Here is a 22,948-nt window from a genome sequence, read left to right on the forward strand (position 1 = left end):
CTATAAAAAAGTTAAATTAAGCAAACATCTGGCAAAGCAATCCCTGAGATAGCTCAGGTAAATCCTTGATGAGCATGAAGATGTCTCAGGAAGTGAAAGACTTGAGTCCAGCAATAAAAATGTTAAAAAATGATTCTTGAAAGATAAATGTTAGAGTCTCCTTTTATAAAATATAAAGATGTATTTACCCAGTTTAAGACTTATTAAATGATGTTAATGTACCAGACATTAGTGTCACCCTAATAGATCCTCTCTGTTTGAATTTATTTGACCCCAAAAGGAAGCTAAAGAACCGGTTCCTTAATTACGTTGGAATTAAGAACTGCCCTTTGAACCAAACAGGTCTGTTGTCAGAGGACATACCAGAAGACGTGAATAGTGACGAACGTATGATGACCAAGGGTCACCCTAAGTAATGAATGCCTGACGCAGGACGTGCTCCTTTACTATGTTTTCTTAATCCCGTGAGACGTGTAAGATATGCTCTCTTGCTATGCTGTGTGCGTGCTGAGAGGGAGAACCTCCTGTATGCAGATTTAATTATCACTGTGGTACTTTCTGGAGACTCTTATCTATACCACCTCTAGAAAAGGGTATATATAGCAGATTAAAAAAAAATAGCTAATCAAAATCAAAGTAATTTACACATTTCTGAGGTGGAAGACGTGTGTGTGTGTTTCTGCATCTTAGAGCACACGGAACTGCTTACCGTAAAATGAAAATGATTACAATTTTGTTGATTGTTGTGCCAGCCCCAGTGCTTAGCATCGTATCGTATCCCTTAATCTTACCGACAAAATAACTTTCCAAAGTAAATGGCTGTGATTATGCCCTTTTTTAAATACTCGGGGGAAAAAATAGGTAAGTGGCCTCTAGTCACATGGCTAAGAAGTGGCAGAAGTGAGATTTCAACCCAGGTTTGCCTGACTCCAGAGCCCTCTTAATCTCTGTGCTGTCTCCAGTCCTCCTTTATGGTTATTAGACATAGGCTACAAATTCAGGGCTAAGCTACCTACGCGGCCAAAGCAAAGAGGAAAACACGATTAGGCATGTATCACACTGTCCAGACAAATTGATTTGTTCAAGAGAAACAGAACTTGTTCTGAGACAAATGTCTCGTATAGGTTCTTAGAAAGAATATACTCTGGGACGAATGGATAAAGCTCTCTGTTGCATCCCTCCAGTGGAGAGAATCCAGAATTTTGCTACACTAAGATGGTTAAGTTCTGGGGTTCTATCTAATGTCGAGCATGTTGAGTAGAGTTAACAATACTCTATTGCACCCTTGAGAGTTGCTGAGAGTAGTAATCATTGTAAGTCATCACATTGTACACCTTAAATTTATGCAGTGTTACTTGTCGATTATATCTCAGCTGGAAAGAAAAAAAGAATTTTACTACAGTGATTACCTATGCTGGCCCTTGATAGAGACTTGTGCCCCACTGATCTGTGAGGGTCCAACCCAGTTGGGGCAAAGTCTCAGATGGTGTGGCTTGGAACAAATGAAACATTATATCTGGACGGAGCTGGGCCACATATGCCCTGTGGTCAATCCACCATCAATGCTGTGTCAGAAGCAGTCTTTGTAAGGATGGGACAGCAAAGAATCGCCCCAGGAATCATCCAGATTTCCTCGTATTTAAGGTTGTCTTCGATCATACTCCCCACAGATATTCACCCAACCAGTCATCTGTGACCCCGGCATACAGCACAGTTAAACGACTTGGTGTCTGTCCTCAAGTAGCTCACCATCCAGTTAAATAGAAAACATGTAGATGACTCCAATATCATATGAGAAACACTGTAATAGAGGAGCTTATAAGAAACAGGGGTGACATAAAGGATGTACCAGCCACAGCTGGTAGGAATGGGGGAAGTTCTCCTTGGGCAGCCCCTTGAGTGGGATTCACCAGGATGTCAAGGTCAAGTTCGAACCTCCTAGCTGAGGCACACAGCCCCAGTGCAGGCTGATATCCATATAGGTAGCCACAGGCTTTGAGGTCTTATTGTTTATTGGGAGGCGTCTCTGATCTCACCATTGTTGGACTCCCTGGCCATACTGGAGATGGTTTTTCTGATGCCTCTTCTGCATTCAGGCCTCCCAGCTCCAAGGCGAGCACAGTAAAATCAGAGTGGTCATGGTCCTTTGTTGGAGAATCCAGGAATTCCAATTCCATCACTCATGGCCTGTCACTCCTCTGCTACCTATTATACCATCATGGCCTACAGGCCCCTTACAATGATTACTACTCTCAGCAACTCTCAAGGGTGCAATAGAGTATTGTTAACTCTAGTCAACATGCTCGACATTAGATAGAACCCCAGAACTTAACCATCTTAGTGTAGCAAAATTCTGGATTCTCTCCACTGGAGGGATGCAACAGAGAGCTTTATCCATTCGTCCCAAAGTATATTCTTTCTAAGAACCTATACGAGACATTTGTCTCAGAACAAGTTCTGTTTCTCTTGAGCAAGTATACGACCAGTAAACTCGGGATCCCTCATCATGGCCTACAGGCCCCTCACGGTCAATGCTGCATACCTCCCTCTCCACTTCAACTGCTTCCACATCCCCTTCAGTCACATCAACCCTGCCATGACAACCTTCCTTCCATCTGGCGGACCCGCCAAGTTCATGCTCATTGCTATTCCTTGTGTTGGACTGCGCTTCCCTTTTTCTCACCTACTTGGAGAGGAAGAAATTTTCCTCCCTCCAAGCCTCTAGCTGGACTAAGAATTAAATTTACCCGACACAGATTAACAGGGGAAAATCAAATTTAGTTTTGTGCATACAGGGAATCCACACAGACATGAAATTCCCAAGACTGTCAGGCAAAATGAGGTACATCCGTCCATCATCCTGAGCTCAGGAGTGGAGTGGGAGTCTGGGGGTGCAGAGAAGAGGAAGGCCATTAGCAGGAAGGTGAGAGGAGAAGTTTTGGAAGACAAAGTTGGCCCTACGCAGATAAGTCTCTTAGGTAAAAAGCAATCTGTTTAATAGCTCTTTCCCTGGTACAGGCCCTTTATCTAAATTCTTTTCAGGCATTTGTGGGTGGGGTGGGGGGAGGTCAAAGTTTCTTCCTGAGACTTTTGGGCCTTGATTGTTTTCAACTCAAAATAATGGACATGCCATTGTGACCATCTTGGGAGTTGCCTGCCCTTGGCCCACAGCACTCTGTCCACAGTACTGGGGACATAAAAATCCTTGGTTCCTGATTGAATGAATTAATGTGGAGTCCATAGGACTCTGAGGGAAGCCTCAAGGAATATAAAAAGGGCCGGTCATTAAGGGGACCAGTGGGGGTTCAGGCCCCAGAATGCCCCCAAGAAACCACAAGACTAAGAGGCGAGAAGGTGATTCCAGAAGAAAAGGGAACTGACCTTTTTTTCTTCAATAATAAAACCAAATTTAAATTTTAGACATGTACTGAAGTGAGAACTGAAAACAGGAATGGTTAAGGCCCAGTAAACCATACTCATTAGCCCCTAAACAAGCTGGAATAAGAATAAAGAAAGAAAAATCTATTAATTTGCCCAAATGTTTACGAACTGAAGTATTCAATGTTGTTAAGATGACAGTTCTCCCCAAATTTATCTATAGATCCAATGAAATCCCAGCAGGCTTTTAAAAGTTAGGAATTGATAAGTTGATTCTAAAGTTTATATGGAAACTGAAAGGACCTAGAATAGCCAAAAATGAACAGAATTGGAGTACTTACCTGACTCGAAACTTACTATAAACACACAGTTAATCAAGACTGTGTTGTTGGCATAAGGGTAGACATAATAGATTAATGTAACAGAATGAAGTCCAGAAATAGATCTTTCCATTTAAAAAAAAAATAGTTTATTACTTTTTTTTTTTTTAGTAGTCCCTACACCCAATATGGGGCTTGAACTCATGACCCCAAGATCAAGAGTTGCAAGCTCTTCAGACTGAGCCAGCCAGGCACCCCGAATCTTTGCATTTATTAACAACTGATTTTCACCAAAAGCACCAAGGAAATTTAATGGAGAAAGCGTGAGGCACCCTGATCCAGCAGAGGTTGGTGGTGCAGGCCCTGAAAGAATTCCCTCATGGTAGAACAAAGGAGGTCAAGTTTACTGAATACTCAGCAAGGGAGCAGTGGGCCAGGCAGCAGAGAGACTCTGCCACGAGGTGGTAGTGAGGGGCTATAGTTATAGGGTGGAGTGAGGGAATATGGGACTGTCTAGAATTTTCCCATTATTGGTAACTGGGCCTGGTTCTAAGTAGCCCACTGGTCAGTTAGGGCCTATGACTTCATGAACCTGTTTGCATTCAGCTTGGCAGTCACTGTGGGCCCTTCTTCCCTCGCTTATGTTTCCATTGCTCAAGACTGTTGCCCAAAAGCAGCCTCTACAGAAACGATTGTTGGGATCCCTAGGTGGCTCAGTGGGTTAAGCATCTGACTTCGGTCAGGTCGAGCCCTGTGTCGATCCCTGCATCGGACTCCCCCACTCAGTAGGGAATCGGCTTGTCCTTCTGCCCCTCCCCCAGCTCATGCTCTCTCTCAAATAAATAAATAAAATCTTTTTTTTTTTTTTAAAGATTTTATTTATTTATTTATTTGTCAGAGAGAGTGAGAGAAACTGAGTGCACAAGCAAGGGGAGCTGCAGGCAGAGGGAGAAGCAGGCCTGATGCTGGACTGGATCCCAGGATCTTGGGATCATGACCTGAGCCAAAGGCAGACGCCTAACCGACTGAGCCACCCAGGCATCACATAAATAAAATGTTCAAAAAAAAAAAAAAAAGGATTGTTTTAAATGAATAGTGTTGGAGCAATTGGATATCCATAAGGAAACAGACCTTGGCCTCACACCAGAATTAACTCAAGACAGATCATAGACCTAAATGTAACAAAAAACTTTAAATCTTCTGGAAGAAAACAAAAAAGTTTTGTGACCCTGGGTTAAGTAAATTTCTTATAATACCACAAATGTAATCCATAAGGTATTGATGAATCGGAATTAATTAAATCAATCTGGCCATCCAAATATGGATAACATATTTGGACTCTAAAATCATTGGGTGGGGCACCTGGGTGGCTCAGTGGGTTAAGTGTCTGCCTTCGGCTCAGGTCATGATCTCAGAGCCTGGGATCGAGCCCCACATTGGGCTCCCTGCTCAGCAAGGAGTCTGCTTCTCCCTCTCCCTCTGCCACCCCCCAACTCATGTTCACTCTCAAATAAAATAAATAAAATATTTAAAAAATGAAATAAAAAAAGAAAGAAGAAAAATTTAAAAAAATAAAATCATTTGGTGTTTAAATACTATTCTTCTTGGGAAGTCTTTAGGGATTAGGACAACTTGGATAGAGTTTTTATTAAAATGGATAAGCACTAGCCAAATACTTCTAACGCTTTATTTTTATTCTTTTTTTTTTTTTTAATATTTTATTTATTTGAGAGAGAGAGCACAAGATGGGGGAGAGGCAGAAGGAGAAGCAGACTCCCTACTGAGCAGGGAGCCTGACACAAAGCTTGATCCCAGGACCCTGAGATTGTGACCTGAGCTGAAAGCAGGTCATGAGCTGAGCTGAAGGCAGACACTTAACCGACTGAGCCACCCAGGTGCCCCTGTTTTCTTTTATTTAATTAAAGATTTTATAGGGGTGCCTGGGTGGCTCAGTCGTTAAGTGTCTGCCTTCGGCTCGGGTCATGATCCCAGGGTCCTGGGATCGAGCCCCGCATCGGGCTCCCTGCTCAGCGGGGAGCCTGCTTCTCCCTCTCCCACTCCCCCTGCTTGTGTTCCCTCTCTCTCTGTGTCTCTCTCTGTCAAATAAATGCAATCTTTAAAAAAAAAATTTTTTTATATTTAAAGAATGTGTTGGGGGGAGGGGCAGAGGGAGAGAGAATCTTAAGCAGACTCTGCTCTAAGCTCAGAGCCCTACACGGGGCTTGATTTCAGGACCCTGAGACCATGACCCCAGTGGAAACCAAGAGTCAGACACTTACCCAACTGAGTCACTCAGGTGCCCCATCATTTTATTTTTATTTATTTACTTAAGAGAGAGATCACGAGCAGGGGGGAAGGGCAGAGGGAGAAGCAGACCCCGCTGAGCAGGGAGCCTGATGGGGGACTCCAATCCAGGACCCTGGGATCATAACCTGAGCTGAAGGCAGATGCTTAACCAACTGAGCCACCCAGCCCCCTTTTAAAAAAAATTTTTATTTAAATTCAAGTTGGTTAACATATATTGTAGTATTGGTTTCAGGAGTAGAATTTAGTGATTCATCACTAAATATAACACCCAGTGCTCATCCCTCTTTAATACCCATCAGCCATTTAGTTCATCCCCCCCACCCACCTCCCCGCCAGCAACCTTCAGTTTGTTCCCTATAGTTAAGAGTCTCTTATTACTCATTTATTTTTTAAATCATGTTTTAAAGATTTTTAAAAAAGATTTTTCATCTATTTATTTGACAAAGCGCAGAGAGAGAGCATGAGCAGGGAGAGGGGCAGAGAGAGGGAGAAGCAGGCTCCCCACTGAGCAGGGAGCCAGACGTGGGGCTCAGTCCCAGGACTCTGGGATCATGACCTGAGCCGAAGGCAGAAGCCTAACTGACTGAGCCACCCAGGCGCCCCATGCCCACTTTTTGATTGAACTCTCCTGGTAGTAAGAACACGTGCAGTATGCACCTCTAATATGTGTGTGTTTATTGATAAATTATATATGAACTACTGAACTGATATATTACATTATAAAACACTGGGATTTTTAAGTCATTTGGGTTCCCACTTCTGATAAAAAGAAAACCAAGGTCCCAAATGGGGACACTAATGCTAGGCCATGTCACCAAACTGGATCTTAATACCCAACCCAACTAGTCTCAACCTCCTCCAGCAACGTAGTCTTAACTAGAAGTCAGGAATTTTATGGTTAGTACCAATGAGGTAATCTTGTCACATGTCAGTCTTTCCACCCCCGCCCACCCCAGCAAAGGAAGATGAAGGTAATCCACCTAATAAGACCCCTGCCTTTCCCCCTAAGGGAAGGTGAACCTGCCTGAAATAATCCTTTCTTTTCTTTGACTAATAGTCTCTTCCATTTTGTATAGCTCCTGGGAGCTCCCCTCCACTTGCTAGATGGGATGCTGCCAAATTCATAAATCGATTAATAAAGCCAGTTAGGTCTTTAAAATGTATTGGGTTGAATTTTTGTTATTTAACACTTCAATTATTACAGAAGAAAAACTGTCTTAAACCTGGCATGTGGGGTGATGTTAATTCACAACCCCCTCTGGGGAGGCAGTAGCATTGCTGATAAAATATTTAAGCAATTTTATGATAGATTATAATGAAATTAAGATTTCTTCTGAGAAACTAAATACCCATCTACTAAGTTGACTGTCAGCCATCAGTCAAGAGTCTAAAGATAACTGATTGATTGACTGATTGATTGATTTAAAAGTAGGTTCCATGCCCAACGTGGGGCTTGAACTCACTGAGATCAAGAGTCACATGTTCTATGACTGAGCCAGCCAGGCGCCCCCAAGAGTCTAAAGATCTTTAATGAGGGGCGCCTGGGTGGCTCAGTCGTTGAGAGTCTGCCTTCGGCTCAGGTCATGATCCCAGGGTCCTGGGATCGAGCCCCCACATCGGGGGGAAGCCTGCCTCTCCCTCTCCCACTTCCCCTGCTTGTGTTCCCTCTCTCGCTGTGTCTCTCTCTGTCAAATAAATAAATTATTTAAAAAAAAAAGGTCTTTAATGAGACATTTCTTTTGTATACAATCTAATGATGATTACTATGATGTGATTTATCACAAGAAATTGGTCTTAGTCCCCATTCCTATCACAGAGCTCCTAAAACCCTTGGAATATTCTAAGTGGTTAGAGTGATAAAGATGTCTTTTGTTATTCATAACAAGCTTCTTTCAACCAACTCAGTTTATGTTAATGAGGTTGATGTAGGAAAGGACGTTAGGGTTCGAAGCCAACGGCCAAGAATTCTTAAGACGTCATTGGTGCAAAAAGGTGGTTTTATTAAAGCACAGGGACAGGACCTGTGGGCAGAAAGAGTCGCACGGGGGTCATGAGGAGTGGCCCATGATATACACCTTCAAGTTGGGAGGGGGTTAGGGATAGCGTAAATCTCTAAAGAATTTTGGAAGCAAGGTTTCCAGGACCTTGAGGGGGCTAGCTGTTGTTGGGAAAAGGTCCTTTATTACGGACTAATAAAACCTTAGTCATGAGACCCTTCAGATGTATATCGGTGGGCCATATGCTTGGGGGATGATTGCCAACATGTATCTTGGGGGGTTACAGATAAAGGAAATTTCTAGGGGAAGTTTTATACGTTAGAGTAGACTTACAGGATCCTGGTTGGGGGGGTGGGGGTTGGGCTAGGATTTTGCCTTTTGCCCTTAGCAAAGTATTAACAGCGAGACAGTTGAGTCCCTAGAGGAATGCCACTCTGCCTGTTTCAAGGACTTGTCAGTGGACTCTAGGTGCTAAGGAAATGTAATAGTTTTTCTTTTGCCTTTGTTTCCCACATCAAGGTGACTTTTGGAAAACCCCTAAATTGGGGGGCTGATTGCACGGAAACCAACCATGTTGGAAAGTTGCAAATTTTAGCCCTACTTCCCCATCCCCGGGGGAGGGGAGAGGGACAGGAGGTTGAATTAATCATCAATGGCCAATGATTTCATCGATCATACCTATGGAATGAAGGTTCTATAAAAATCCCAAAAGTCATGGGGTTTGGAGACCTTCCAGTTGGTGAACACGCGGAGGTGGGAGAGTGGTGTACCCACAGGGAGCATGGATCTCTGCACCTTTATCTACCTTGCCCAATGCGTCTCTTCCATTTGGCTGTTCCTAAGTTAGGTCCTTTATAACAAACTGGTAATCTAGTAAGTATACTTTTTTTTTTTTAAAGTATACTGTTTTTCTGAGTTCTGAGAGCCTATCTAAGAAGTTAACCAAACCCCAGGAGGGGCTAGTGGGAACTTCTGATTATAGCCAGCAGATCAATACAGGTGACAACCGGGACTTGCAGTTGGCACCTGACATGGGAGTGGGGAGGGGACTGTCTTGTGGGCTGAGCTCTATTTTTTCTTAAGATTTTATTTATTTATTTGACAGAGAGAGCGAGAGAGCACAGCAGGGGGAGGAGTAGAAGGAGAGGGAGAAGCAGGCTCCCCACCAAGCAGGCAGGGAGCTCGATGCGGGGCCCCATTCCAGGACCCCAGGGCCATGACCCGAGCCAAAGGCAGATGCCCAGCCATCCGAGCCACCCAGGTGCCCCATCTTTTTTTTTTTTTTTTAATATTTTATTTATTGGGCGCCTGGGTGGCTCAGTTGGTTAAGCGACTGCCTTCGGCTCAGGTCATGATCCTGGAGTCCCGGGATCGAGTCCCACATCAGGCTCCCTGCTCAGCAGGGAGTCTGCTTCTCCCTCTGACCCTTCTCCCTCTCATGCTCTCTGTCTCTCTCTCATTGTCTCTCTCGCAAACAAATAAAATCTTTAAAAAAATTTTTTTAAATATATTTTATTTATTTATTTGACACAGAGAGCACAAATAAGGGGAGCAGCAGACAGAGGGAGAGGGAGAAACTGGACCCCTGTGGAGCAGGGAGCCCACTGTGGGGCTCAATACCAGGACCCTAAGATCATGACCTGAGCTGAAGGCAGCTGCTTAACAGACTGAGCCACCCAGGCGCCCTGTTGTGGCCTGAGCTCTTAACCTGTGGGATAACCCCAGATAGATGGTATCGGAATTGAATTAAATTGTAGGACACCCAGCTGGTGTCAGAGAATTTCTTGGTATGGGAACCCCCGCCCCATCTGGTGTCACAAGTACCCAAGTATCGAAAGTAAAGGAGAAACACAGAGAAATGTTTTCCTTTAAATTACCTAGTGTTTTTTCTCCCTTTAGGTGTTTCTACCAAGAGAGAAATCTTTGACTTGGTCTGTCAGAAGCCTTTCTTATTACAGTAAGATTATAATGAAACCTTGGAGCGTGTTCATAATTAAATGGTCTGAGGAGATTTGTAAACGCTTTATATCCTAGAGAAGCCTTTGTGCATGTGCATAAGGAGATATGAACCAGAATGTTTATATCAGCATTGTTTATAGTAGCAAAAACTAAACATATATATCTACCAAAAATGAAATGGACACTGTGGGGGCGCCTGGGTGGCTCAGTCGTTAAGTGGCTGCCTTCGGCTCAGGTCATGATCCCAGAGATCAAGCCCTGCGTTGGGCTCCCTGTTCAGCCGGGAGTTGGCTTGCCCCTCTCCTTCTGCCTTGCTCATGCTCTCTCTCTTAGTCTGTCTCCCAAATAAATAAATAAATAAAATCTAAAAAAAAAAAAAAAAAAAGGACATCATGAAATATTCATACAATGGGATACTATGCAACAATGAACACATCAGTTCTAACTATACGCATCAACATGGACGAATCACAGAACAATAGTCTCAGAAGAATGCATATTGTGGGGCGCCTGGGTGGCTCAGTTGGTTAAGCTACTGCCTTCGGCTCAGGTCATGATCCTGGAGTCCCGGGATCGAGTCCCGCATTGGGCTCCCTGCTCAGCAGGGAGTCTGCTTCTCCCTCTGACCCTCCCCCCTCTCATGTGCTCTCTCTCTCTCAAATAAATAAATAAAATCTTTAAAAAAAATGCATATTGTATCATTTCATTTTCTTTTCTATAGAGTTCAAAACTAGGCAAGACTAAATATCATATATATTTTTAATTTTTAATTTTTTTTCTTTTTTGGAGAGAGAGCGAAGGTGAGCAGGGAGAGGGGCAGAGGGGGAGCGGATTAAGCAGGCTTCTCACTGGCCTGTCGTGGGGCTCGATCTTGTGACCCTGAGATCATGACCTGAGCCGAAATCAAGAGTTGGACACGTAACTGATTGAGCCACCCAGGTGCCCCAAGACTAAATATCATATTATTTAGATATACATATATGTGTTAAAGATTAGCGAGTTTGAGCCTCATGTTGGGTGTAGAGATTAAAAAAAAAATTAGCACAAAAGTTGGGAGGGTAGTTACCTCTTAGGGGGCCAGGAGGGGACAGCAGAGAAATTGATAAAGCTCCATTCCTTAAGCTAGTTGGACATTCTTTTTTTTTTTTTTTTTTTTTTTAGAGAGCGAGTGACAGAGAAACAGCATGAGAGGGGAGAGGGTCAGAGGGAGAAGCAGGCTCCCCGCTGAGCCGGGAGCCCGATGTGGGACTCGATCCCAGGACTCCGGGATCATGACCTGAGCCGAAGGCAGACGCTTAACCATCTGAGCCACCCAGGCGCCCTGGACATTCTTTTTATTACTATTATCCAAACACTACATATACATTATGTACATTCATTAGCATAACAGTAAAGAGTTTTAAAAATCACTCTTACTACAGTGAGGGGGTAGAGCGGGAGGAGGGGGAAGCGGAGAGTTCCTTTGGGAGGCTTTTGCAATGGCTGGGACTTCAGGGAGTGCAATGGGCTTGGGAAGAAGTTTAGGGCAACCAAGGCCATTGCCCTTCCCTTTGGCGTGAGCTCTACCTGCTGGTTTGTGCTGCTTGCCCTCACACTCAGTTTATCAGAAAAACGTGGACAATGGTAGTGCCTGCCTTGTTGTGAGGATTATTAGACAAGGTTAGACCAGATGTGCAAAGCGCCTCTCAGTGAAGCCGGGGTGCAGGGGTGCAGGAGTATCTGGCTCCGGGGGTCCCAAAGAGACCAGGTTCCCCCACTCTCTGCTCACAAAATCCAAAGGCAGAGAGTCGAGTGGTGGGGAAACGAGAAAGGGACTTATTTCAGTGAGGTCAACACCTCCAAGGCAGCGGACTAGCCCCTCAAACACCGTCTCCAAAGTGCTGAAAATACTTTCAGGTTTATATGGGAAAATGTGGGGTGCAGGTGGGCAGTGAAAGTCAAATCCTGGATCACTGTCTTGGAGTCAATGGTGGTAGGGGTCTTGCTGGCTCAGGAAAGTCCTTATGATAGTTTTCGGTTCCCATGGGGGGGGCGGTGAGGGGATGCTTTGCCCCCAGGGTCTTCCTCCTGAGCCAAGAGCCAAGCTGGAAAGAAGCACCCAACTAGCAAGTCAGAGGTCAAAATGGAGGCAGCTGAAATCCCTGTTCATGAGCACAGTGCCTGGTATTCAGTAAGCACTCAGGACCACGACATAGGGCTACTCAGGAAGCAGGGATCTTTTCCTTTTAAAGATTTATTTGTCAGGGCGCCTGGGTGGCTCAGTCGGTTAAGCGACTGCCTTCAGCTCAGGTCATGATCCCAGGGTCCTGGGATCGAGTCCCGCATGGGGCTCCCTGCTCAGCAGGAAGCCTGCTTCTCCCTCTCCCACTCCCCCTGCTTGTGTTCCCTCTCTCGCTGTGTCTCTCTCTGTCAAATAAATAAATAAAATCTTTAAAAAAAAAAAAAAAGATTTTATTTGTCAGAGAGAGAGAACACAAGTTGGGGGGTGGCAGGCACAGGGAGAAGCAGGCTCCCCGCTGACCAGGGAGCCCGATGTGGGACTCGATTCCAGGCCCCTGGGATCATGACCTGAGCCGAAGGCAGACACTTAACCAACTGAGCCACCCAGGCGCCCCGAGGGGATCTTTTTCTAACTCACTGAGAACCATCAGTCAGTCAGTTTACCAAATCCTTGTGTCTGCCCAGAAGAGACTTCTTTTTCTAGTCGGCACAAAGTTAGCGGTCCCCCCGGGAAATGCTCAGGAATCGGAATTTACCACCAGCAGGTTGGTAGGAGGGGTGTAGGTATTGAGATAAATATCAGCAGGGAAAGAAAGGTCTGTCACACGAACTGAGAAATTTGGGCCCTCCTCCTAGGGGTTGAGAGAGGACAGAATGGGCAGTCCACCTTAATCTCTGCCAAATGCTTTTCCTACTTGCGGGGAGCTGGCATTTCTGCTGGCCTCTGAAGCCTGGGGGTACAAGATGATGCCCTCAAGAGCATTCACCCCGGGAGGCCGGGTGGCTCAGTCAGTTGAGCGTCTGCCTTCGGCTCAGGTCATGATCCCGGGGTCCTGGGATCGAGCCCCGCATCGGGCTCCCTGCTCTGCGCGAAGCCTGCTTCTCCCTCTCCCACTCCCCCTGCTTGTAGTCCCTCTCTCGCTGTGTCTCTCTCGATCAAATAAATAAATAAAATCTTAAAAAAAAAAAAAAAAGCATTCACCCCTTGTGGCAAGCTCCTACCTGATCAGTACCACACAGGGACTCCTGCTCCCTGGTGGCCAGTAGGGATTCTGTACCCTCCCAGGAGCTAAAGGATACATAACTCCGCGGGCTGGGGAGAGTACCAGGCGCTGCTCAAAGCACAAGCAGATCATATCTGAAAAGCACACTTGCATACGAGGGGCGCCATTATTTACTTTCTTACGCTTCTATATACTTCTAGCAATTCTCTCCCAAATCATGGGAACTCATGCTTCAGAAAAAAGCGAATCAAACACATGATACTATTTTCAGATTCCGTTTATTTATTTATTTATTTTTATTTTTAAAAGATTTTTATTTATTTATTAATGAGAGAGAGAGCAGGAGGAGGGGAGGGGCAGAGGGAGAGGGAGAAGCAGACTCCCTGCTGAGCAGGGAGCCTGACACGGGGCTCGATCCCAGGACCCCGAGATCATGACCTGAGCCAAAGGCAGACGCTTAACTGACTGAGCCACCCAGGCGCCTCCAGATTTTGTTGTTGTTGTTGTTTTTAAATGCTGTACAAATTTGCCCGGGTTATTTGTGTTTTCCCCTTGGAGCCGAGTGTTGTATGTGTCCTTCTGTGGAGGACACATAACATACTAACATACTGGATCTATTTCTCCACATCCTGAGTCACCAGAGACTTCATCATGTTTGTTTTAGAGGGCCTAAGCTAGAACCCCAAATGAGCACTTAACACAACTTTTAAAAGTTCTGGTAAAATGGTGCCTGGGTGGCTCAGTCGGTTAAGCATCTGCCTTCAGCTCAGGTCATGATCCCAGGGTCCTGGGATCGTGTCCTGCATCGGGCTCCTTGCTCAGCGGGGAGCCTGCATCTCCCTCTGCCTGCCTCTCCAACTCTCTCTCTGACAAATAAATAAATAAAATCTTAAAAAAAAAAAAAACATGGCAAAATTATCATTTTAGGGCACCTACCTGAGTGGCTCAGTCGGTTAAGCGGCTGCCTTCAGCTCAGGTCATGATCCCAGGGTCCTGGGATCGAGCCCCGCATCAGGCTCTCTGTTCAGCGGGGAGCCTGCTTGTCCCTCTCTCTCTGCCCCTGCTTGTGTTCCTGCTCTCGCTGTCTCTGTCGAATAAATAAAATCTTTAAAAAAAAAAAAAAAAAGAAAGAAAAAAAATTATCATTTTAACTATTTTTGAGTGTCCAGTTCAGTGACATTAAGTACACTGACATTGTTGCTAAGCCATCACCACCATCTGACTCCAGAGCCCCTTCCATCTTCCCCAGCCGAAAGTCTGAACTCATTAAACTCCTCATTTCCTAGCAACCACCATTCTGCCTTCTGACTCTATGGTCAAGAGTTGCATGTTCTATCCACTGAGCCAACCAGCCTCCCTACCTTCTGACTCTATGAATTGGACTAGTCTAGGCACAAAAATGCCCACTTCTGAGTTTCACACATGTGCTTTTGTATTGTGAATCTGTTCTCATATTATGTATCCACCATGGGAAAATTCTGAGTTCTTCACTTTATATTTTTACTTGTGCTTTAAAACTCAAGGACGGTTTATTTTTTTATTGCGCTAAAATATACATAAGATTTACCATTTTAACTTTTTTTTTTAAGATTTTATTTATTTACTTTTGCAAGAGAGAGTACGAGTCGGGGTGAGGAGGGAGGGGCAGAGAGAGAAGCAGACTCCCCGCTGAACAGGGAGCCCCATGCGGGGCTCGATCCCAGGACCCTGAGGTCATGACCTGAGCCGAAGGCAGATGCTTAACAGACTGAGCCACCCAGGCGCCCCCATTTTAACTCTTTTCAAGTGCCTAATTCCGCAGCAGAAGTACAGTGTTGTGTAACTGTCTGCACTGTTCATTACCAGAAGTTTTCCATCATCCAGAGCACAACATTCTGTCCCCATTACACAGTAAGTCCCCATCTCGCATACCCCCCAGCCCCTGGTAACCTCTATTCTACCTTCTGTTTCTATGAATTTGAATCCAGGAAGAACTTTAAGGTCATTTCTGTTCTGTTCTTACTTTAAGTAAGCTCTACGCTCAACGTGGGGCTTGAACTCACAACCCTGAGATCCAGAGTCACGTGCTCTACCTACCGACTGAGCCAGCCAGGTGCCCCAATGTCATTTCTCGGAGGGAAAGTTGCTCATGTTAGGTTGGCCATAGGAGTGGATAGGTTTCCCATTGTCTACATATGACAATGGGAATCAATATTAAATAAAAGTTATGATTTAGCAAGTTTTTTTCATTTGGCAAATCTTAAAACCTGCACAACCTCACAGACGCTACTAAAGGGTTCAGTCGCCAGAGCTGATGAAAATACTTTCCAATTAAGAGCCTAAGTGGGGTGCCTGACTGGCTCAGTGGGTAGAGCATGTGACATGATTTCCGCGTCGTGAGTTCAAACCCTGCATTGGGCCTCGAGCGTACTTAAAAAAAAAAAAGAGAGAGCCTAAGAGAGCATATAAAATCCTGTGATAAGTCTTTCAGTTAATTGTTTCTGTGGTTGTACTTCATTTCTAATGTATAAATGTGTACTTCGTTGTTTTTTTTTTCTTTATCAGGCTTGATAAACCTTGATTGTGTTTATCTTATTGACACCCAGACAATAATAATAATAATAATAACAATAATAATAATAATAATAATAAAGATACACATGGTTCACACATCTTGGCAAAATTCCTGAACTTCATGGGTAAGAGGAGAAGTATAAAAGTTTTCGCACTGAAGGAAGAGGCTATTTTTAAAGATTTTATGTATTCATTTGACAGAGAGAGACACAGTGAGAGAGGGAACACAAGCAGGGGGAGTGGGAGAGGGAGAAGCAGGCTTCCTGCCAAGCAGGGAGCCTGATGTGGGGCTCGATCCCAGGACCCTGGGATCATGACCTGAGCCGAAGGCAGACACTTAACAACTGAGCCACCCAGGCGCCCACAGGAAGAGGCTATTTTTAAAAAGGAAAGCAGGGGCGCCTGGGGGCTCAGTTCGCTAAGCACCAGACTCTTGATTTGGGCTCAGATCATGATCTCAGGGTCGTGATCTCAGGGTCCTGAGATAGAGCCTCGGGTGGGGATCCAAGCTGGGCGTGGTGCCTGCTTAGGATTCTCTCTCTCTCTCTCTCTCTCAGGGTGCCTGGTTGGTTCAGTCAGTTGAGTGTCTGACTTTGGCTCAGGTCATGATCTCGGGGTCCTGGGATTGAGCCCCGCATTGGGCTCCCCACTCAGCGGGGAGTCTGCTTCTCCCTCTCCCTCTGCCTCCCCGCCTCTCGTTCTCTCTCTTTCTCAAAAAAAAAAGGAAAGCAAATAAAACTAGCATGAGAAGTCTCATTTGCTGCACAGGACATAATAACTACAAACGGAAGAGAAACTGCAACTCAGAGCCAAGAATCCTATTCCCATACAAAATGTCATTCATCTTTTGGGACAAAAGAAAGACAATCTTAGATACTCAAGGGATCAATATATTGCCCATGGACACTAGCTGAGAAAATACTCAAAGTTCTCTAACCAATTGATAATTATATTAGAAAAGAGATCTCAATATTGGGCAGATGAAGAGTATAGTACTTATGAATAATTAATTTTGTAATAAATATCGTTATCTTCCCTTTTTGATTTATATTTTTCTTTATTTTTTCCTTTAAAACATTTATTATTATTATTTCTTTAATGGATAATTTATTCATCCAACAAACATTTTGAGTGCCAGACTTGGTAGCAACTCTTAGTGCTGATGCTGTGGTTATGATATTAAAGAGATAAGGAAAAATGGTATAAATGTTAGGTAAGGATTTTTCACATAGATGATACACTTAAGGGGAGTTGAGCATGAGAGTCGATGTGAAAGTGAGGAAGTAAAATTGCAATTTCTTTTTTTTTTTTTAAAGATTTTATTTATTTATTTGAGAGAGAGAGAATGAGAGACAGAGAGCACGAGAGGGAAGAGGGTCAGAGGGAGAAGCAGACCCCCGCTGAGCAGGGAGCCCGATGCGGGACTCGATCCCGGGACTCCAGGATCATGACCTGAGCCGAAAGCAGTCGCTTAACCAACTGAGCCACCCAGGCGCCCCTAAAATTGCAATTTCTAAACTTTTTTTTTTTTTAAGATTTTATTTATTTGACAGAGAGAGACACAGCGAGAGCAGGAACACAAGCAGGGGGAGTGGGAGAGGGAGAAGCAGGCTTCCCGCTGAGCAGAGAGCCCGATGTGGGGCTCGATCCTAGGACCCTGGGATCATGACCTGAGCCAAAGGCAGACGCTCAACAACTGAGCCACCCAGGCGCCCCGACAATTTCTAAACTTTTAAAAAAGATTTGTTTATTAAAGTAATTCCTACATGCAATGTGGGGCTCAAATTCACTACCTGGAGAGATCAAGAGTTGCATGCTCTACCGACTGAGCCAGCCAAGGGCCCCTAAACTCTTAACCTAGATGAAGAGGTAGGGGTATGAGTGGGTAAAATGTTTTGGGAGCTATGTTCATTAATAAATTTGAAATATTACTAGAGGAATACAGGTTTCATCATAATTACTACGTAAGGAGAGGGAAACACCAGCATTATTCAGACAAACATTAGGACTGTCAGATTAAGAGGAGGGCAAACAGGGAAAGAAAAGAAACTTTTCCAAGCCAATACAAATAAAAAGAATCAAGACAAGGTAAGATAAGGTTTAAAATGAATGTAAATTAATGGATAGAATAAAGCACAAAGATTCCAGCTTAGTAAGTGTAAATAAGCTCAATTCTCCTATTTAAAAAACCAAAGACAACAGATTGAGTTGTTACAAACCCACCTGTTAATGATTTGCATTTAAAAGTGTTAAAAAGGGGACGCCTGGATGGCTCAGTCGATTAAACATTGCCTTCGGCTCAGGTCAGGATCGCAGGGTTAAGGGATCGAGCATCGAGCATTGGGCATTGGGCTCCCTGCTTAGTGGAGAGCCTACTTCTCCCTCTCCCTCTCTTGCTCTCCCTGCTTGTTCTCTCTCTTTGAAAACAAAGGCATGGACAGATATAGATCATAAAAATACAAATAAGAAGAGGTACCTGGGTGGCTCAGTTGGTTAAGCAACTGACTTTGGCTCAGGTCCTGATCTCAGGGTCCTTGGATGGAGCCCCGTCTTAGGCTCTCTGTACTCAGTGGGGAGTCTGCTTGTCCCTCTGCCCCTCCCCTGCTTGTGCGCATTCTCTCAAATAAATAAAATCTTTAAAAAAACTACAAACAGGGCGCCTGGGTGGCTCAGTCGTTAAGCGTCTGCCTTCGGCTCAGGTCATGATCCCAGGGTCCTGGGATCGAGTCCCACATCGGGCTCCCTGCTCAGCGGGAAGCCTGCGTCTCCCCCTCCCACTCCCCCTGCTTGTGTTCCTGCTCTCGCTATCTCTCTCTCTGTCAAATAAATAAATAAAATCTTAAAAAAAAAAAAAAACTACAAACAAAAAGAAAGCAGGAATGAGATACTGTCATCAGATAAAATTTAAATTAAGACCAGATACATTAAAAAGTGCAAAAAGGCTATTAATAAAAACACATGATACTGTACATGTATGTGTAATGTAACAAAATATACATTTTCCATACTTGTAAGTAAAATTAATAATGATACATAATCTGTAAAGACAACCTAAGAGTCATAGATGTTTATGCACCAGACACGGATAAATGAATAAATAATATTCATTTTCACAATTTAACTGAATTTCATTTAATTTGGCAAAAAAAGCAAATCATGGAGGAATTGTTTGTAAGCTTGATTTAACACAAAGAGCACTTTCTAATCTACAGAGAATATACACTCTTTATGTCCATAGATATCAATTATGTACCTGGCCATAAAGAAAATGATGATAAATTTTAAAAACCCAGGAGATTCTATAAATTCAGAAAACTTTAATTATAGCCCAATATAAATAGAAATCAACCACAGAATGGTTTTCTAAAATTTTGCTTGGGAATTAAGAAACAATTTCTCAGGTCTAAGAGGAAATCAAAATTATTAAGACAAATACATGAATTTAGCAAAGTCCGTGGATACAAGGTCAGTATACCCAAAACCCAATTGTTTCTATATATTAGCAACAAACAACTGGAGAATGAAATTTTCAAAGACCATTTATAATAGTATCAAAATAGGAATAAATTTAGCAAAAGATTATTAAATTTACTACAAAACATTGTTGACAGGAATTAAATAAGTATCTTTACTCTCATAAATGGAGAGATATATTTATGGATTGGAAGACATTATTGTTAAGAAGTCAGTTCTTGGGGCGCCTGGGTGGCTCAGTCGTTAAGCGTCTGCCTTCGGCTCAGGTCCTGATCCCAGGACCCTGGGATCGAGCCCCACATCGGGCTCCCTGCTCCGCGGGGAAGCCTGCTTCTCCCTCTCCTACTCCCCCTGCTTGTGTTCCCTCTCTCGCTGTCTCTCTCTGTCAAATAAATAAATAAAATCTTAAAAAAAAAAAAAAAGAAGTCAGTTCTTTCCATGTTGGTCTATAGATTCAATGCAACTTCAACCCCAAATCCTAGCAGGCTTTTCTTTACTTTTTTTTTTAAGATTTTAGTTTATGTATTTCTCTCTCTTTTTAAGATTTTTATTTATTTGAGAGAGAGAGCACAAGCAGGAAGGAGGGGCAGAGGGAGAGGGAGAAGCAGACTCCCTGCTGAGCAGGAAGCCCAATGTGGGTCTCGATCCCAGGACCCTGGGACCATGATCTTAGCAGAAGGCAGACGCTTAACCAACTGAGCCACCCAGGTGCCCCTTTTCTTTTTTTGATATAAAAATACATATATGTGTGTGTATATATATACACACACACATACGTACAATACCCTGGTAGTTCTACCTTGTACACTAGCTCTCTCACTTTTGGAGCTCTGGGCTGCCAAGAATAAAAAATCTGAATTCTCTGAGGCTACCATATTATGAGGAAGTCCATGCCATATGGAGAGGCAATGTGCTCGAGGTGATAGCCCAATTGGTCTTCCAGCCATCAGCCAGCATGAACTGCCAGCCATGTGAGTGACGCTATCTTTGATGTCCATTCTGGTTGAGCCATCAGACTTGACCCCAGTGGACATCTCAGTGGGATTGCATGAGAGACCCTGAGCCAGAACTATCTGGCCAAGTCCTTCCACAACTCCTGTATCATGAGATCTTGAGAAAAAATAGAATGGTTGTTTAAGAAAAATTATAGCGGGGTGCCTGACTGGCTCAGTTGGAAGAGCGTCTGACTTGAGCTCAGGGTTGTGAGTGTGAGCCCCACATTGGGTGTAGAGATTATCAAAAAAATTTTTAAAAAATCACAGTAGCCTTATTATAATACCCCCAAACTGGAAACACTCTAAATGTCCTTCAACAACAGAAAGAATAAATAAAAGATTGTATATTCATAGACTGGAATATTATACCCCAAAGAAAATGAATGAACCATGGGTACATGGATGAAACTCACAGATATAACACTGAGTAAAAGAAGTCATACACATGAGTACATATTGTTGTGAATTCATTTACATGAAGTTCAAAATCATGGGGATGAAGTAAGAGTAGTAAGTAAGAGTAGTGATTTTCCTTAGGGAGGATTGACTGAGAAGGAGGACAGAGAACTGTTTTAAGATGCTGGGAATATTTCATATTTGGATCTGGGTGGCAGTTACAAGCTGCGCATGTATGTAAAAACACTTCAGGAGATGTAAGACTTAGCTCAATTTAAAAATAAAAAACATGAATAGGACTTTGTTTGTTTGTTTATTTTTAAAGTAAACTCTGTGCCCAAGATGGGGCTTGAACTCATGACCCTATGATCAAGAATCACATGCTCTACCAACTAAGCCAGGCAGGCGCCCCAGGATTTTATTTTAAAGACATCATAATTGGGGCACCTGGGTGGCTCAGTCATTGAGCATCTGCCTTTGGCTCAGGTCATGATCCCAGGGTCCTGGGATCGAGCCTCGCATCGGGGTCCCTGCTCAGCGGGAAGCCTGCTTCTCCCTCTCCCACTCTCCCTGCTTGTGTTCCCTCTCTCGCTGTGTCTCTCTCTGTCAAATAAATAAAATCTTAAAAAAAAAATTAAAGGAACGAAGTTAGGAATATTTGAGGAACTGGGAGATTTTCATAGGAGTATGGTTGATAGCATAGAGTATCAAGCAGACTTTTTTGTAAAAATTAACAGCTGATTCTTTTTTTTAAAGATTTTATTTATTTATTTATTTGAGAGAGTGAGAGAGAACACGAACCTGGGTGAGAGGCAGAGGGAGAAGCAGACTGCCCGCTGAGCAGGGAGCCTGATGCGGGGCTCCATCTCCCGACTCTGGGCTCATGACCAGAGCTGGAGGCAGATGCTCAACTGACTGAGCCACCCAGCCGCCCCAACAGCTGATTCTATACTGTATATAGAAATGCACAGGACTTAGAAAGGCTAAGACAATCTCAAAGAAGAGCAAATCTGGAGGGCTTACTCTGATTTCAAGAAGAGTGGTCTTGGTGTAAGGTAAGGTAAATAGATCAACAACTGGATATCTATATGGAAATAAGATGAATCTGGCCTCTGCCTCACACTATATACAAAAATTAATTCAAGATGGGTCATACACTTAAGTATAAAAGCTTCTAAATGAAAGGATAGGAGAAAATCTTCATGACTTTTGGGGTAGGAGTTTTTTTTTTTAAACGTGACACGAAAAACACTAACCATAAAATAAAAACATCTCCACTCACCAAAAGATATTAAAGTGAAAAGGAAAGCCACAACTGGGAGTGTATATTCTAAATATATATATATATATGTATGGCAAAGAACTCCTATCCAGACATAAAGAACTCCTATATATCAAACAGCCCAGGTTATAAAATGGGCTAATTCTCAGAGGAGTGTCTGTCAACAGGCACTTTACAAAAGAAGATATCCAAATGGTCAAAAAGCACATGATAAGGTCCTTCACATCTCCACAGGTCAAGACCATGCAAAGAATACCACAAGGAGATATCACTGTACACATAGCAGAAGGGCTACCTTAAAAACACTGACAAGGGGTGCCTAGGTGGCTCAGTCGGCTAAGCGTCTGCCTTCGGCTCTGGTCATGGTCCCAGGGTCCTGGGATCGAGCCCCACATCGAGCCCCTGCTCCCCGGGAAGCCGGCTTCTCCCTCTCCCACTCCTCCTGCTTGTGTTCCCTCTCTCACTGTGTCTCTCTCTGTCAAATAAATAAAATCTTAAAAAAAAAAATTTTTTTTTTAAATTTATTCATGAGAGGCGGAGGGAGAAGCAGGCTCCTCCTGGAGCAGAGAGCCCGAGGAGGGGCTTGATCCCAGGGCCCCGGGATCATGACTTGAGCCAAAGGCAGACACTTAACCGACTGAGCCACCCAGGCGCCCCCAAACAAGCTGTTTTTAAATGACATTCAATAATAGGTAAAACTAACCTATGTGATAGAAGTGAGGATAGTGATCCCCTGTTTTCTCTGGAGCACTGAGAATGCTCTATCTTTGAACTGGTAGTGGTTACATAAGCGTTGCTTTCAAAATATGTGCATTTTGGGACGCCTGGGTGGCTCAGGTCCTGATCTCTGGGTCCTGGGATAGAGCCCGGAGTTGGGCTCCCGGCTCAGCAGGGAGTCTGCTTCTGCCTCTGCCCCTCCGCCCTGCTGTGCGCTCTTTCTCTCAAATAAATTTTTTAAAATGTGCATTTTGCTTTACGTAAACTATCTACACCTTCAATAAAGAAAACAGGAAAAACAAACTACATATTGTCTGGAAATTTTTAAGAAAAAGCACTTCATAGA

The 22,948-nt window shown here is 43.8% G+C and overlaps 1 protein-coding gene across 2 annotated transcripts in view; it reads right to left on the bottom strand.

Moving 5' to 3' along the window:
- PIGL (phosphatidylinositol glycan anchor biosynthesis class L) overlaps positions 1-22,948 on the bottom strand; it is a 130,988-nt gene that overhangs the window by 1,060 nt on the left and 106,980 nt on the right. The window contains exon 8 of one of the 2 annotated variants that reach the window (XM_064582702.1): positions 14,272-14,290. The exons of the other annotated variant lie outside the window; for it this stretch is intronic. The gene's annotated coding sequence lies outside the window, so the exon portion shown is untranslated. Of the gene's footprint in view, positions 1-14,271; positions 14,291-22,948 lie in introns of those variants that run through there. 2 annotated transcript variants of the gene reach the window in all.

This window comes from Mirounga angustirostris, unplaced genomic scaffold (genome assembly GCF_029215605.1).
Source record: "Mirounga angustirostris isolate CCGP_5_RB_7025 unplaced genomic scaffold, mMirAng1.0.hap1 SCAF_17, whole genome shotgun sequence".
NCBI classification, from domain to species: Eukaryota; Metazoa; Chordata; class Mammalia; order Carnivora; family Phocidae; genus Mirounga; species Mirounga angustirostris.